The sequence below is a fragment of the Diabrotica virgifera genome, chromosome 5, assembly GCF_917563875.1.
Source record: "Diabrotica virgifera virgifera chromosome 5, PGI_DIABVI_V3a".
Taxonomy (NCBI): Eukaryota; Metazoa; Arthropoda; class Insecta; order Coleoptera; family Chrysomelidae; genus Diabrotica; species Diabrotica virgifera.
In genome coordinates this window covers 19,578,443-19,591,401 of record NC_065447.1, presented here as the reverse complement: position 1 = coordinate 19,591,401, position 12,959 = coordinate 19,578,443, and the positions used below count along the sequence as shown (strand labels likewise).

At 32.0% G+C, this 12,959-nt stretch overlaps 1 protein-coding gene across 2 annotated transcripts in view; it reads left to right on the top strand.

The window, feature by feature from the left end:
- Positions 1 to 8,006: 8,006 nt before the first annotated feature.
- Positions 8,007 to 12,959, top strand: part of LOC114335011 (single-minded homolog 2) — a 203,658-nt gene continuing 198,705 nt past the window's right edge. For both annotated transcript variants that reach the window (XM_028285162.2, XM_028285164.2), the window contains exon 1: positions 8,007 to 8,264. The gene's annotated coding sequence lies outside the window, so the exon portion shown is untranslated. The remainder of the gene's footprint in view (positions 8,265 to 12,959) is intronic.

Sequence of the window (12,959 nt, the reverse complement as noted above, 5' to 3'; positions counted from 1 at the left end):
ACGGCCTCTGTCCCGCTTTAACTAATGACGAAATAATTTTTTCCCGATCGATATTCTTTGACGCGGCATCTACCAATCACAGAAGACGAAATGAGAAATTCTCATTTTTTGGCATTTTTACTAACAAACAATAATTATTGCTAATTTAAATAAACAAAAGGTGGACAGTTAAAAAAAATGCCTGGACAAGTGTGGACAACAGTTGGACAATCAAACGTATCAGTTTTTAAGGAGGTTTTTTGACTTCGGGGTGTTGGGCCTTATTTCACGTTTTTTTAGTATCTCGTAAACAAAAGGTGGACAAAAAAAAATTTTTGCTGGACAAGGGTGGACATTCGATGGACAATCAAACGTGAAAAAAAATTTCCAAAAATTCTCATTTTTTGGCATTTTTACTATTTAACAAACGATAATTATTGCTAATTTAAATAAATAACAGATGGACAATTAAAAAAAATGCCTGGACAAGTGTGGACAACAGTTGGACAATTAAACGTACCAGTTTTTATGACGTTTTTTTGACTTCGGGGTGTTGGGCCTTATTTCACGTTTTTTTAGTATCTCGTAAATAAAAGGTGGACAAAAAAGATTTTTTGCTGGACAAGTGTGGACATTCGATGGACAATCAAACGTGAAAAAAAATTTCCAAAAATTCTCATTTTTTGGCATTTTGACTACTTAACAAACGATGATTATTGCTAATTTAAATAAATAAAAGGTGGACAATTAAAAAAAATGCCTGGACAAGTGTGGACAACAGTTGGACAATCAAACGTATCAGTTTTTACGACGTTTTTTTGACTTCGGGGTGTTGGGCCTTATTTCACGTTTTTTTAGTATCTCGTAGACAAAAGGTGGACAAAAAAAATTTTTGCTGGACAAGGGTGGACATTCGATGGACAACAAACGTGAAAAAAAATTTCCAAAAATTCTCATTTTTTGGCATTTTTACTACTTAACAAACGATAATTATTGCTAATTTAAATAAATAACAGGTGGACAATTAAAAAAAATGCCTGGACAAGTGTGGACAACAGTTGGACAATCAAACGTATCAGTTTTTACGACGTTTTTTTGACTTCTGGGTGTTGGGCCCTATTTCACGTTTTTTTAGTATCTCGTAAACAAAAGGTGGACAAAAAAAATTTTTTACTGGACAAGAGTGGACATTTGATGGACAATTAAAAAAAAGAAAAATTTTTGAAAAAATCGTATTTAGAGGTGCCAACTTCACAGGGCTATAGGTACCTACCTACATTCTGTGATTCCATATGAGAAAACGCAAACTGAACGGGTAGTTTTCGAGGGCCGCTGTGTAGGTACATTTAAATTTAAGGATATTCCGAGTTTAAACGATGACATCTCTCTATTGTCAACTGGCCAGTTGGCCATTGAAATGCAATATGTGAAGTTTTCTCAACAAAAAATTAAAATCACGTGGGAAGAGTCCTGTGTTGCTCTGGGTTACATCCAGGCATATCTTTGACATCACATGAATTTTATATAAATATGTAAAACAACTATATCTTTTACATCTAAAGGGTTTTTACCCAATACATTTTGGTGGCTCAAGGATGCAATTTTTGGCTTTTAAACACTGATGATGGATTTCGTAATCCGAAAATGTTTTGTATTGTGACCCTTATTTAGGGTATTTTAAAATATATCTTTTAAAATAACCTGGTATTTTTTTAGATATCTTTATGTTTCCATACTCTAAACGCGAACTGTTGAATTTCATGACTTTTGGTACCTACGTTTGCGAAAAGTCACGAAAAAGATACAATCATGGACCTATAAATAAAGATATAGGTCGTATAAATAATCTTTATTTATACGTCCATGGATACAATAGTTAGCAGTGATGACTGCTGGTGTTTGGGAGCATTCAAGTAAGTACCTATTACGTAACGCAATTTTTGGAGATTTTTGACCCCTCGTCCCCCCCATGTAACGCACCGTAACGTTTTTATGTACCCCCCTCCCCTACCTAAACGTTACGTAATACCCAAGTGACCATTTGAACCTAAATTGAAAACTAGGTTGAGAAAAGTACCGGAAACTCGGTAAAAGAACTTTGTTATTATTTTAATCGCATTTGAGATAATAATAAAAACTTACAATCATCATCCAGCCTCAAAAGTCCACTGCTGAACATAGGCCTCCTCCCCTCGTTTCCAACCACGTCTATCCTGCGTCGCTCTCATCCAGTTTTTATTTAGCTTTCTTACGTCGTCTGTCCATCTTGTAGGCGGTCGACCGACGCTTCTCTTGTCTTCTCTTGGCCTCCATTCGTATAACCTTTTTGTCCATCGCCCATCTGTCATTCTGGCTATGTGTCCAGCCCATCTCCACTTCAACCTGGCTAGCCTTTTGATGACGTCAGTCACCTTAGTTCTTCTCCTGATTTCTTCGTTTTTGATTTTGTCTCGCAGAGTTATTCCTAACATTGACCGCTCCATTCTTCTCTGCGTTACTCTTAGTTTGGTAGCCGAGGCTTTAGGTAAGGTAAGTGTTTCTGAGTTTCTGATCCGTACATCAAGACTGGAAGGACGCACTGATCAAATAACTTTCTCTTTAGGCATGTGGGCTGGGCAACTCGCTTTTAAAAGTTTCTCTCAGTTTTTCAAATGCTGCCCACCCAAGAACGATTTTTCTTTTTAGTTCATGTGTCTGGTTATCCCTGCCAATCGTAATTTCATGTCCAATGACATGAAATACATATGTCCAAAACTTACAATAATAATCTTTTATTACTAATTTTACATTTACATTTTCCCTGCTTGGCCCCATCCTTACATACATTTTTGGCTTCATCCTTTATTGTTCTTCTCATGCATCCTTCTATTTTATCTTTTTTAATAAAAACTTAAAATAAAATAACATATTTATTATTTCAACATTTTATTTTGCTTAGTAAAAATTTTTGTATTAAATAATATACGATGTTGCCAGTAGTTTCGGAAAAATAGTGAAAAAAATGTGTAAAACTTTTTGTTCTTCAACGCCCTGTATCGTGAAAACGCATGCCGTTACAAAAATTTTATACTAAGCAAACCCCCATTATTTTTCAGTTTTTCACCTTAGAGATCGTGTTACCTTTTTCTGAAACACCCTGTATATTATATAAGAAGGCGCTTATGGAATAAAATTATTTCTGTCCTTGTTTTATTCAATTTTAAACAACGCTGAGACCCGTAGATTTTCATATATAAAAAAATGTGTGCTTTTTAAACATAAATTTAAATGTACAGAGCGATTCATGCAAGCCTACCGTAGTCCATAAGCTTTATTTTTTAACACCCTGTATATTTTTATATTTTTAAAAGCTGCTTAACAATCTTATTTCATGGTCTTTATGAATAATACAGGGTGATCATTTAAAATTATAATGTATGGAAACCACTTATTTGTTTTTGTCATGTGTCATTTTAGAAAATTTTAAAAACGCTAGGATACGTCAACTTTTAAATTCAACTATGGACTATTTCAACATAAATTTGAGTATACAGGGTGATTCACTCAAGTCTAGCATAGTCCATTATCTTTAATGTTAATTACCTAAACACCCTGTATATTTTTGTTTTTAGAAGCTGCTTAACAACCTCATCTTAAAAATGTGTATTAGGGAGCGTTCAAGTACTTATTACGTAAAGCAATTTTTGAAGATTTTTGACCCCCGCCCTCCCCCCTACGTAACGCACTATAATGGGCGTTTAACTATTGCGTAACGCAATTTTTGAAGATTTTTGACCCCCCTCCCAACCTGCGTTACGTAATACTTGAACACTCCCTTATGTAGAGTCTATTATGAATAATGCAAGGTAAAATTTTGAAATTAGATATGTATAATTTTCGTCAAAATATTAATCACATAAAACTTTGAAATTAATAATTCAGGAATCACACTTTAAATAAGGGTACCTATTATTTTTTTTTAAATATCTATCAATTTTCTAAACTAAGTAAGTAGGTATCAATATACCTACCTAGTGGGTTTTGTATTTAATGCTTTTTATTTAAAGACATTCTTTAATAATTTGAAAATTTGCGTATTTAAAACAAATGAATACCTACTGCAGGAAACGATTTCAGAAAACATAGGTACATGATTTATGAACATGTAGTTCCCTCTGCAGACTGCAACCGCAGGTTGCTATCTACCATTAAAGAATAATTTTGTGGCTTAACCCCATGGTAATAAACATAATAAATATTAGTAGTCCAGGGCGCATCTGTTTTGAGATGGACGTTGAGAGGTGACTCAAATTTTTTTGCAGAAATTGCTTGAAAATAACTCAAATAATAATAATATTTAAGTTATCCTCCCACTCAAAATGGTCCGGAACATTGTTTAAATAATCCAAATGTCAAAATATGAAGGAAAAATTCGATTTTTTTATTGGATTTTTGATTATAACTTTAAAACTATTCATTTCTGAGAAAAGTTGTATCTACTGACATAAAAGTTGCGTAATTAAATTTCCTACAATATAAAATTGGTTAATAAATTAAAAAATAGTCACTTTTGTTGCAAAATAGCAATAATAGCGAAAAAAAACATACAAAAACAAGTATTCTCATTTTACATTTTTCAACCATTTATGCCACACTTAGGACCTTCATATTTTACCCAGAAAAACTTTATGATATAGTTAAACAAGACTATAAATTTTATTAAGATCGGTTTAATAGATTTTGCAAAATAAATTTTGCAATCCAGCTTTCGCAAAAAAAATTCATTATTTTAAAATGTTGCAGGACTGAAAATAAAGCAGATAGCAAGTTGAATTTTTTTTTCTTATGGAAGTGTACTGTACCTTTCATTTTCAATTTGCAAAATTAAAATCGATTAATTACCACGGCGTCAGGAAATTTTTTAAATAAACATTAATTTTTGGTGCTACGCGCAGGACAGCGGTGTTCAATTCACACAAGTTGATTTCCACCAAAATTTCTTCCAATCTTTATCTAATATATTATTTTCTTACTCTATATTTTGTGTATTTTAATATTTTAATTTCACAAAAAACAAACTAATTTTATTATTCTTTGTGAAATATTGTTTAAACAATTGCATATGTTTAAAAATAATAAACTTTTATTCTCTAAGTTAAAATATATGAACAAAGAAAGTTTTTGCTAAAAAAGTGTTATTTTAAAGAATAGAGTATCTGTTTTTATTTTGCAATACACAAATTTATTTATTTATAACGAAATGTAATAAAAATTAAAATGTATCAATCATTATCAAAGGTCATTGGAATGCCCAATCAGAGCAAACTATCCGCTGTCCTGCGCGTAGCACCAATAATTTAATGTTTATTTAAAAAAAATTCCTGACACCGTGGCAGTTAATCGATTTTAATATTGCGACTTGCAAATGAAAGATACAGTACACTTCTATAAGCAAAAAAAATTTCAACTTGCTATCTGCTTTATTTTCAAATTTTCAGTCCTTTTGAAAAAAAATGAATTATTTTTGCGAAAGCTGGATTGCAAAATTTATTTTGCAAAATCTATTAAACCTATCTTAATGAAATTTACAGTATTGTTTAATTGTATCATAAAGTTTTTCTGGGTGAAATATGAAAGTCCTAAGTGTAGCATAAACGGTTGATAAACGTAAAATGCCAATAAGTATTGTCGAAGCGAAGATCGGTGGAATATGCGCATTTTATCAATGAAATTCGATATTTTTAAGATATTCCAGAAGCCGCTATAGATAAAATGTTTTAACGACCTAATAATCATTCATAATTACTCAACGGATATTAGTACAGTTAAAATAATTAAGACGATAACCGGACAACATTGATTTAATGAGTAAAATTTAGTTTTTTTTTATTTTAATGACAAAAAAAGCAAGCCCATTAGCAGAACCCAATTAAAAATTATTTTGCACATCATATTTGAAACATTATTTGGTTGAAAAATCTCATTTTTGTTGGCAAAAAAAATATATTAATTTGTTTGGACTAAATTAACGTTGTGCTTATCTTAAAAAGGATATGTTAGTATCAACATTCGCACAGTGTTGCCAAACTGAATTTTGTTATTTTGGGTGTAAATTTTTTCCACGGATCTGCGAGGGTACAAGACTTGTTTTTGTATGTTTTTTTTTGCAATTATTGCTATTTTGCAACAAGGCTGACTATTTTTTAAATTTTTAACCAATTCTATATTATAGGAAATTTAATTACGCAACTTTTATGTCAGTACAACTTTTCTCGGAAATGAATACTTTTAAAGTTATAATATATCATAAATAACTATTAGGACGAAACATTTTTTTGTCATTACTTTTTAAACCACAGAAATGTCTGGCAATTACAGTTCATATTTCTAATAATGTTTAAAAAGTAATGACAAAAAAATTTTTCGTCTTACAATAATTTTAAATTCGATATGTTTACCTGTACAAGTGTGCTGCGCAGTAATGAACGCAACCTGTATCAGTAGCCATAGCCAGATGGCCGGTACGGTGTTCGAGGAAGCATAGGGAACAATATATGAAAAAATCAGCCGTCTCAAAATGATTTTTTTTCCGACTACTTTTCCTCTTGGTCCACTACTATTTTATTGTCTCTTGGTCCACTACTATTTTATTGTAAGTGCTAACTAAAATTTTCTGTTAGGTTACTCGTTTTACGTCCTATCAAAAGTTAAAATGAAATAGGGGAAAGGCGGGCAAAACGGGGTAGCTGCATAAAACGGGGTACCCCCTTTTTTTTCAATATCACTCGCTCCATCTATACTCTATATACTCTATACGACGTTAATGAAATATGAAATTATATTATAGACGCCTGTTTACGGCTTCTGTCATAAAGCAGATTTAATTAGCTGTTAGTCGATTGTTGTAAACAGTACATGTGCGTTTTTAGTTAACCAAGTTAAATCGGTCGAAAAATAATCCATCGTTAGTATTACTAAACCAATTTATTATTTAATATCATTACTTCCAACTAACAGTGAATGTGTTCTAGAGTATTCATTTGCCGTTATGTTGAAAAATAAAAACTTGCAATAATTTAAACAGGTCATATTCTCAAAATCTGCTCTTTGGGCAAAATGGGGTACCAATAGGTAGGGTAAAATGGGGTACCCATTTTACCATATCTATTGGTAGTCTTTACCCTTTTTACCATACCAAGTACCTAAGATAGCCGATGATCAAACCAAATCACAGAAGAGTAAAAAATAGCAATTGAAAAAAACTAAAAAGTAGAGTCAGATTCAGAAGGCGAAGATAATGACACCAACTGGTTCTGCGGAAACTTTTATTCAAGTTCCACAGAAGGATGGATAAGCTGATCCAGTTGCCATAAATGGGCTGAAAATTCATGTGCAAGTGTTGAATATGAGGATGATGAAGCAGTACTTATATGCGAATTTTGTCAATAAGTTGTCCTTGGTTTCAATTTGGTACCCCATTTTACCCTATACGATGGGCATAATGGGGTAATTTGCATTAGTTTCTGTTTTTTCATATAATAAAAAAAACTTTTACTTTTTTTAACTTTAAATTATATTAATAAATAGTTACTACTATAACAATGATATTTGTCTTATTATTAGACCTTAAAAGTAACATATTTTTTTTAAATCCCAATTTAAACCTTAAGTACCCCATTTTGCCCGCCTTTCCCCTAGTGGTATGTAAGACCGCTTTGCAGCTTGATTTTTCTTCGTTTTTTATGGAACGATCTTTATATTGACAATAATTATTGTCAACCAGTTACTGGTAAGTCCGAAAATTTTTTAATAAATGTAGTAGAGCCCTTTAGTTAGCACGCCTATTATACCCCTTACCCCCTTTTATTTGTCCCACCATTCTTCGATTGTTTGTCAAATCACCGTACCACTTCAGACAGTGTATGTATACTTTCTAACGACCCATCATATCATCCTCATTATCCTCACACACCACACATGCTTACATCCGCCCATATACCATATCGCCCATGCCCGTCCCATCGGGGTGCACCCATCCGACCCGCCTATTCCATCGCTGCTACTGTCGATTGTTTCGCGCCTCGCGAGATCGCAGCCTCCTAGATTTCAAAAGGTCCACGCAGCTCGTGCTACTAGCGACGGGTCGCGGATTACTTGCCTTCGAAACAAAAACAAAGTTTTTTTGACAAGTTAGTCAAAGTAGAATAGTATGCTGAGGTTATAGTAGTTTATGGTGTCGGTTTTGTGAGTCGCGCGTTTTTTGTTTTTTGGTGGGTGACCATTCCGATAGGTTTTATTTTAAAGGGGTGAGTAATACCTATTGTTTTTTTTTCATGATTGTATCAATTATTATACTATATTTTTGGATTTAGTTCGGATTAAGCCACAATTTTACTTTGAAATTAAGTTTATTTGACTTTTCGATTTCCACTTAGGAAGGAAATCGTTATCAAAATAAAAAACATTAGTAAATTAAATTAATTTTGTTTTTGTTACTTAATATAAAATTCTTCTAATACTTAATTTAATTTTATCTGACTCATTCATATTGACAATTCAGACACATAGATAATTACAATTACTTACCTATAGATACATTTTAAAGTAGACAACTTTGAAATGATATTGCCAATGTTTATGAGTTGCGTTCCTGGGACAACTTTAACTTAAGAATAGATAGACCTATCCGTCAGAAAAATCATAGCATGTCATTTCTCTTTACAACCACATGCAATGATAACAGTAAAATTCTCCTGTTAGTGATCCCATAGTAAAGCATGAGGAAAAAACATGGAAAAAACATCATCATACTATCCCGACATGGTAAGTATTTGGTCTTACATTTAGTTTACTCGCAAAATTAACAACAAACAACAAACTCTGATTTTATAATGTACCTATGTTATTTTAAAATAAAACACATGTATGCTCGATATGTTATTGGCTTAGATACTAATGGTGGTATTTTCTTTCTATTGATTTCCTCTCTTAGTATGGGTAACCACACCCTACTGCATTTTATCGAGGAATTTGCGACACAATTGGTTTCATTTAACATAATTAGAGCTGCTTCTTTGATTTTTGTCTTCTTCCCATCTCTTTTTTTTTCAGAACTACCTATAGTTGAATCTTTCCACTGAATCTTTATTCATTGTCCCATGAACCTGATCTATCCTCCAATAAAGTCGTCCCAGAAATGCACCTCATAAATATTGGCAATATTATTTTAAAGTTATCTAAGTACTTTAAATTAAAATGTATAAATATATGTCTGAATTGTCAATATGAATGAGTCAGATGAAATTAAATTATTAGAAGAATTTATTTTAATCAGCAACAAAAATAAAATTTGTCTAGTTTATTCATTTTGTATTTTAATATCGAGTTCCGAAGAGTAAATCGAAATATCAGATAAACGTAATTTCAAACTAACTGTGTTTGTTCGATATTCTCTCATATAATAGTCATAGTCTTGAATTTCAACTTAGTATCTTGGAGAGTCGATCGAAATATCGCTATACATTCGAAAAATGTCGCTTCACTGTCACTATACATTATACATTCACAAACAGAACACATTGGTCCCTTTTTTTCTTTTCAGCAAGTAGGTATGCATGTGTTGCAGAGGTGTCCTAATCTGAGACATGATGACATGGGGACTTGAGTATTTTGTCGCTTTGAATGCCAGAAGTTCCAGGGAAGGGCGAAAGAATATATTTCTATCAATTTGCCAAAGCCAAACATCGTGCATTTTGCTTTTAAGTAAAGTTTTAAATCCAAATGCACTTTTAGATTTTCCACTAATGCGGCTGTACGCTGTACTGGTTACTGCAAATCTAGCTAGACTCTAGCTAGGCTATCTGCCTTTTCGTTACCATCTATTCAGAGGAACTCTACTACCAAATTATTTTGGTATAAAATAAACTTTAGCTGTAATGTCAGATGAGAGGGATAAACCTGAGAAATAGATATCAGACAGCTAAGTGAATCAGATATTATAAGAGATTTGTGAAGTTTTTTTTCTAGAATAATGGCTAGGGCGTTAATTATTATGGCAAATAGTTCTGCTGTAAAAATACTTGTCTTAGGAGACAATTTATAGATGAAATGTTAATGTGATGTCAAAAAGCACGCTCCTATTCCATTTATGATCTTGGAGGCATCCATGTATTATATGATGGTAATTTTTGTCGTAATTAGGGATCATGTTATTTTCGTTATTTGCTGTAAAGTTTTGCAAGCAAACTAAGAGTGTCATTAATATTCTGCTCAGCGGGGTGCTATTTTAAAGTGTGAAATTCTATCAAAAAGGGATCTCGATCTACCTGTTTTATGGAATGATCCCTTGTTTATTTAACTTTTAACTGCACATTTTCACCAATAGTAATACCCGCTGATCTGAATATTAATGACTCTCTTAGTTTACTTGCAGGACTATAAGTTTATGGTTGCAAAGTAGAAGGTGAGTAATACTGTTTTCATGATTTTATCAATAATTATGGTGTATATCCGGGATTTACGCTTAATAATAAGCTGTTCAGCTTAAAAATAAATTTAGTACCTATTTACTTTGAAGGTATTTAACAACAGATGTTGATAATTTGTTTCACTATCTGTTTAAGCTGACAAGCTTAAGATTAAAAAATTTAATTCTTTTCGATTTCTTAATCTCTTTCAGGTTTGCGAAGGGTTTAATTTGTTTCATCTATTCGCCATGAGCCGATGGGTAGAGGGGATTTGACAGCTTTCGCCAGCGCTGTTAGTGGCAGTTTTGTGCATTTATCTGATAAATTCAAATGGCGCGCCATGGGTAGAGGAGAGGGGATTTGACGGTTTTCACCAGCGCTGTTAGTGCAGCGTTGCCACATTTAGTAGATTTCTACTTTTTTGGTAGATTTTTGATATATTTTAAAAAATTCTAGTAGGCAATATTTATTAGTAGATTTTTGGTATATTTCAACATTTTCTTATGACTAAAATAAAATTTGCTTTTTAATAGTATTTACCCCATTTCTAAATTAATTTTTAGACATTTTGTCACAATTTCCCAATGTCATTACCGAAAATAAGATTCAGTGGTGGGATTCTGTGTACAATTGCTAACACCGCCGACCGCTTTCTATCAATGTCAATATATTTGAATTTTTAGTTTTAATTCAAATATTTTCTTGTTTTAAAGGGCCGGTTGTTCGAACGCTAATCAAAAATGATCATTATCAAATATTTAATTACTTTCACAACTGTCAATGTCAACTTTGATTGGGTTGCTGAAAACAATTTTATTGATTACAATTATGAAATTAATTAATCAATTATGTTAATAATTGTTATGTTAATTGATTAACTAATCTCATAATTATAATAAATTATGTTTTCAGCAACCCAACCAAAGTTGACATTGACAGTTGTGACAGTAATTAAATATTTGATAGTGATCAGTGTTGATTAGCGTTCGAACAACCGGCCCTAAGTGTCACTTCAGCATCAACTAGCAAAACTAGAAAATAATTCAATTAAAGCTAAAAATTCAAATATTTTCACGACAATTGACATCGATAGAAAGCGAAGTGCAGATATCTACAGTGCACGGAATCTAGCCCCAGGACGTAGAAGATGAATATTAAACAGAAATGAATTAAACTGGATTCTGGTGTAACAAACTTGCAGATTTCAAGTAGCAGTGCAATCAGTACCTATTTCAGGTGTTATTGAAGAGTTCTGGTATTCGGTGAGCCTGATGTTAGAAGCTAACGATGGAAAACTAAAATATAATATATATTAGGTACATTCCATGTCAAATCACTCAGGCAAAAATTTTGGATCTCCGATTTGTCTGAAAATTGGTATATAGCTTCTGCGGGACGTAAAAATAAGATAATTAAGGTCAAAAAATCTTCTTCTTCTTTTTTTCTCAAAATCGTATTTTATGCGATTTCACAGTGATTTGGTGTTTATTTAAACAAATTTGCATTTTCTGTCTCGAGACTTGAGAAAGGACTCAAAAATGTCATCATATGGCATTATAATAAGTTATTTTGAATCAAAACAAGTTTTTGATCAAATTTTATAGTGTAAAAAATGTTAAAATACCGTTTTTTACATTTTCCTCCATTCCCAAAATACATCATCATTGATTTGTCTGAAAATTTGCCCACCGATAGCCAAAAGATAGGACTCTAAGTGGTTAGAAGGATTTGAATTATATTCCAATACCAAAAAAGTTACATGCAGTAATATCAGACCCAACAGTATATATTAGTCCAGTCGGGATAGCATTTGACCTTGAATGCCGAGCTGCCCAAAAATTTTATTTTTCTGATCTTTAGGGGAGTCAATAGTAGCCTAAATTTAAAATCACGAATTAATTCCTCCGTTACGTTTGCCGCCATCTTGATATTAAAGGAGAACCTGTTTTGCTCAATATCTCCGCCATTTTGAACTTTTCGACAAAAATGGTAGGAACTGAAATTGTTCCAAATAAATCATATTTACAATTATTACAATTTCTTTCTAACAATTTTTGTCGTGAAGTCGATATTTTTGAGTTAATTGTACTTACAGTAGATGCCTATATTTTTGACTATAATATTGCATGTAACTTTTTTCGTATTGTAATATATAATTCAAATCCTTTTCACCACTTAAAGTCCTATGTTTTGTCTATATGTGGGCAAATTTTCAGCCAAATCGATTTTGATGTATTTTGGGAATCGAGAAAAATGTAAAAAACGGTATTTTAACGTTTTCTACACTATAAAATTTGATCAAAAGCTTGTTTTGAATCAAAGTAACTTGTTATAATGACATTTTTGAGTCCCTTCTATTAAAATATTTTTTTTTCCATTGATACTTTACAATAGAAAATGCAAATTTGTCTAAATAAACACCAAATCACTGTAAAATCGCATAAAATAACATTTTGAGAAACAAACGAAGAAGAAGATTTTTTGACCTTAAATATCTTATTTTTACGTCCCGAAGAAGCTATATACCAATTTTCA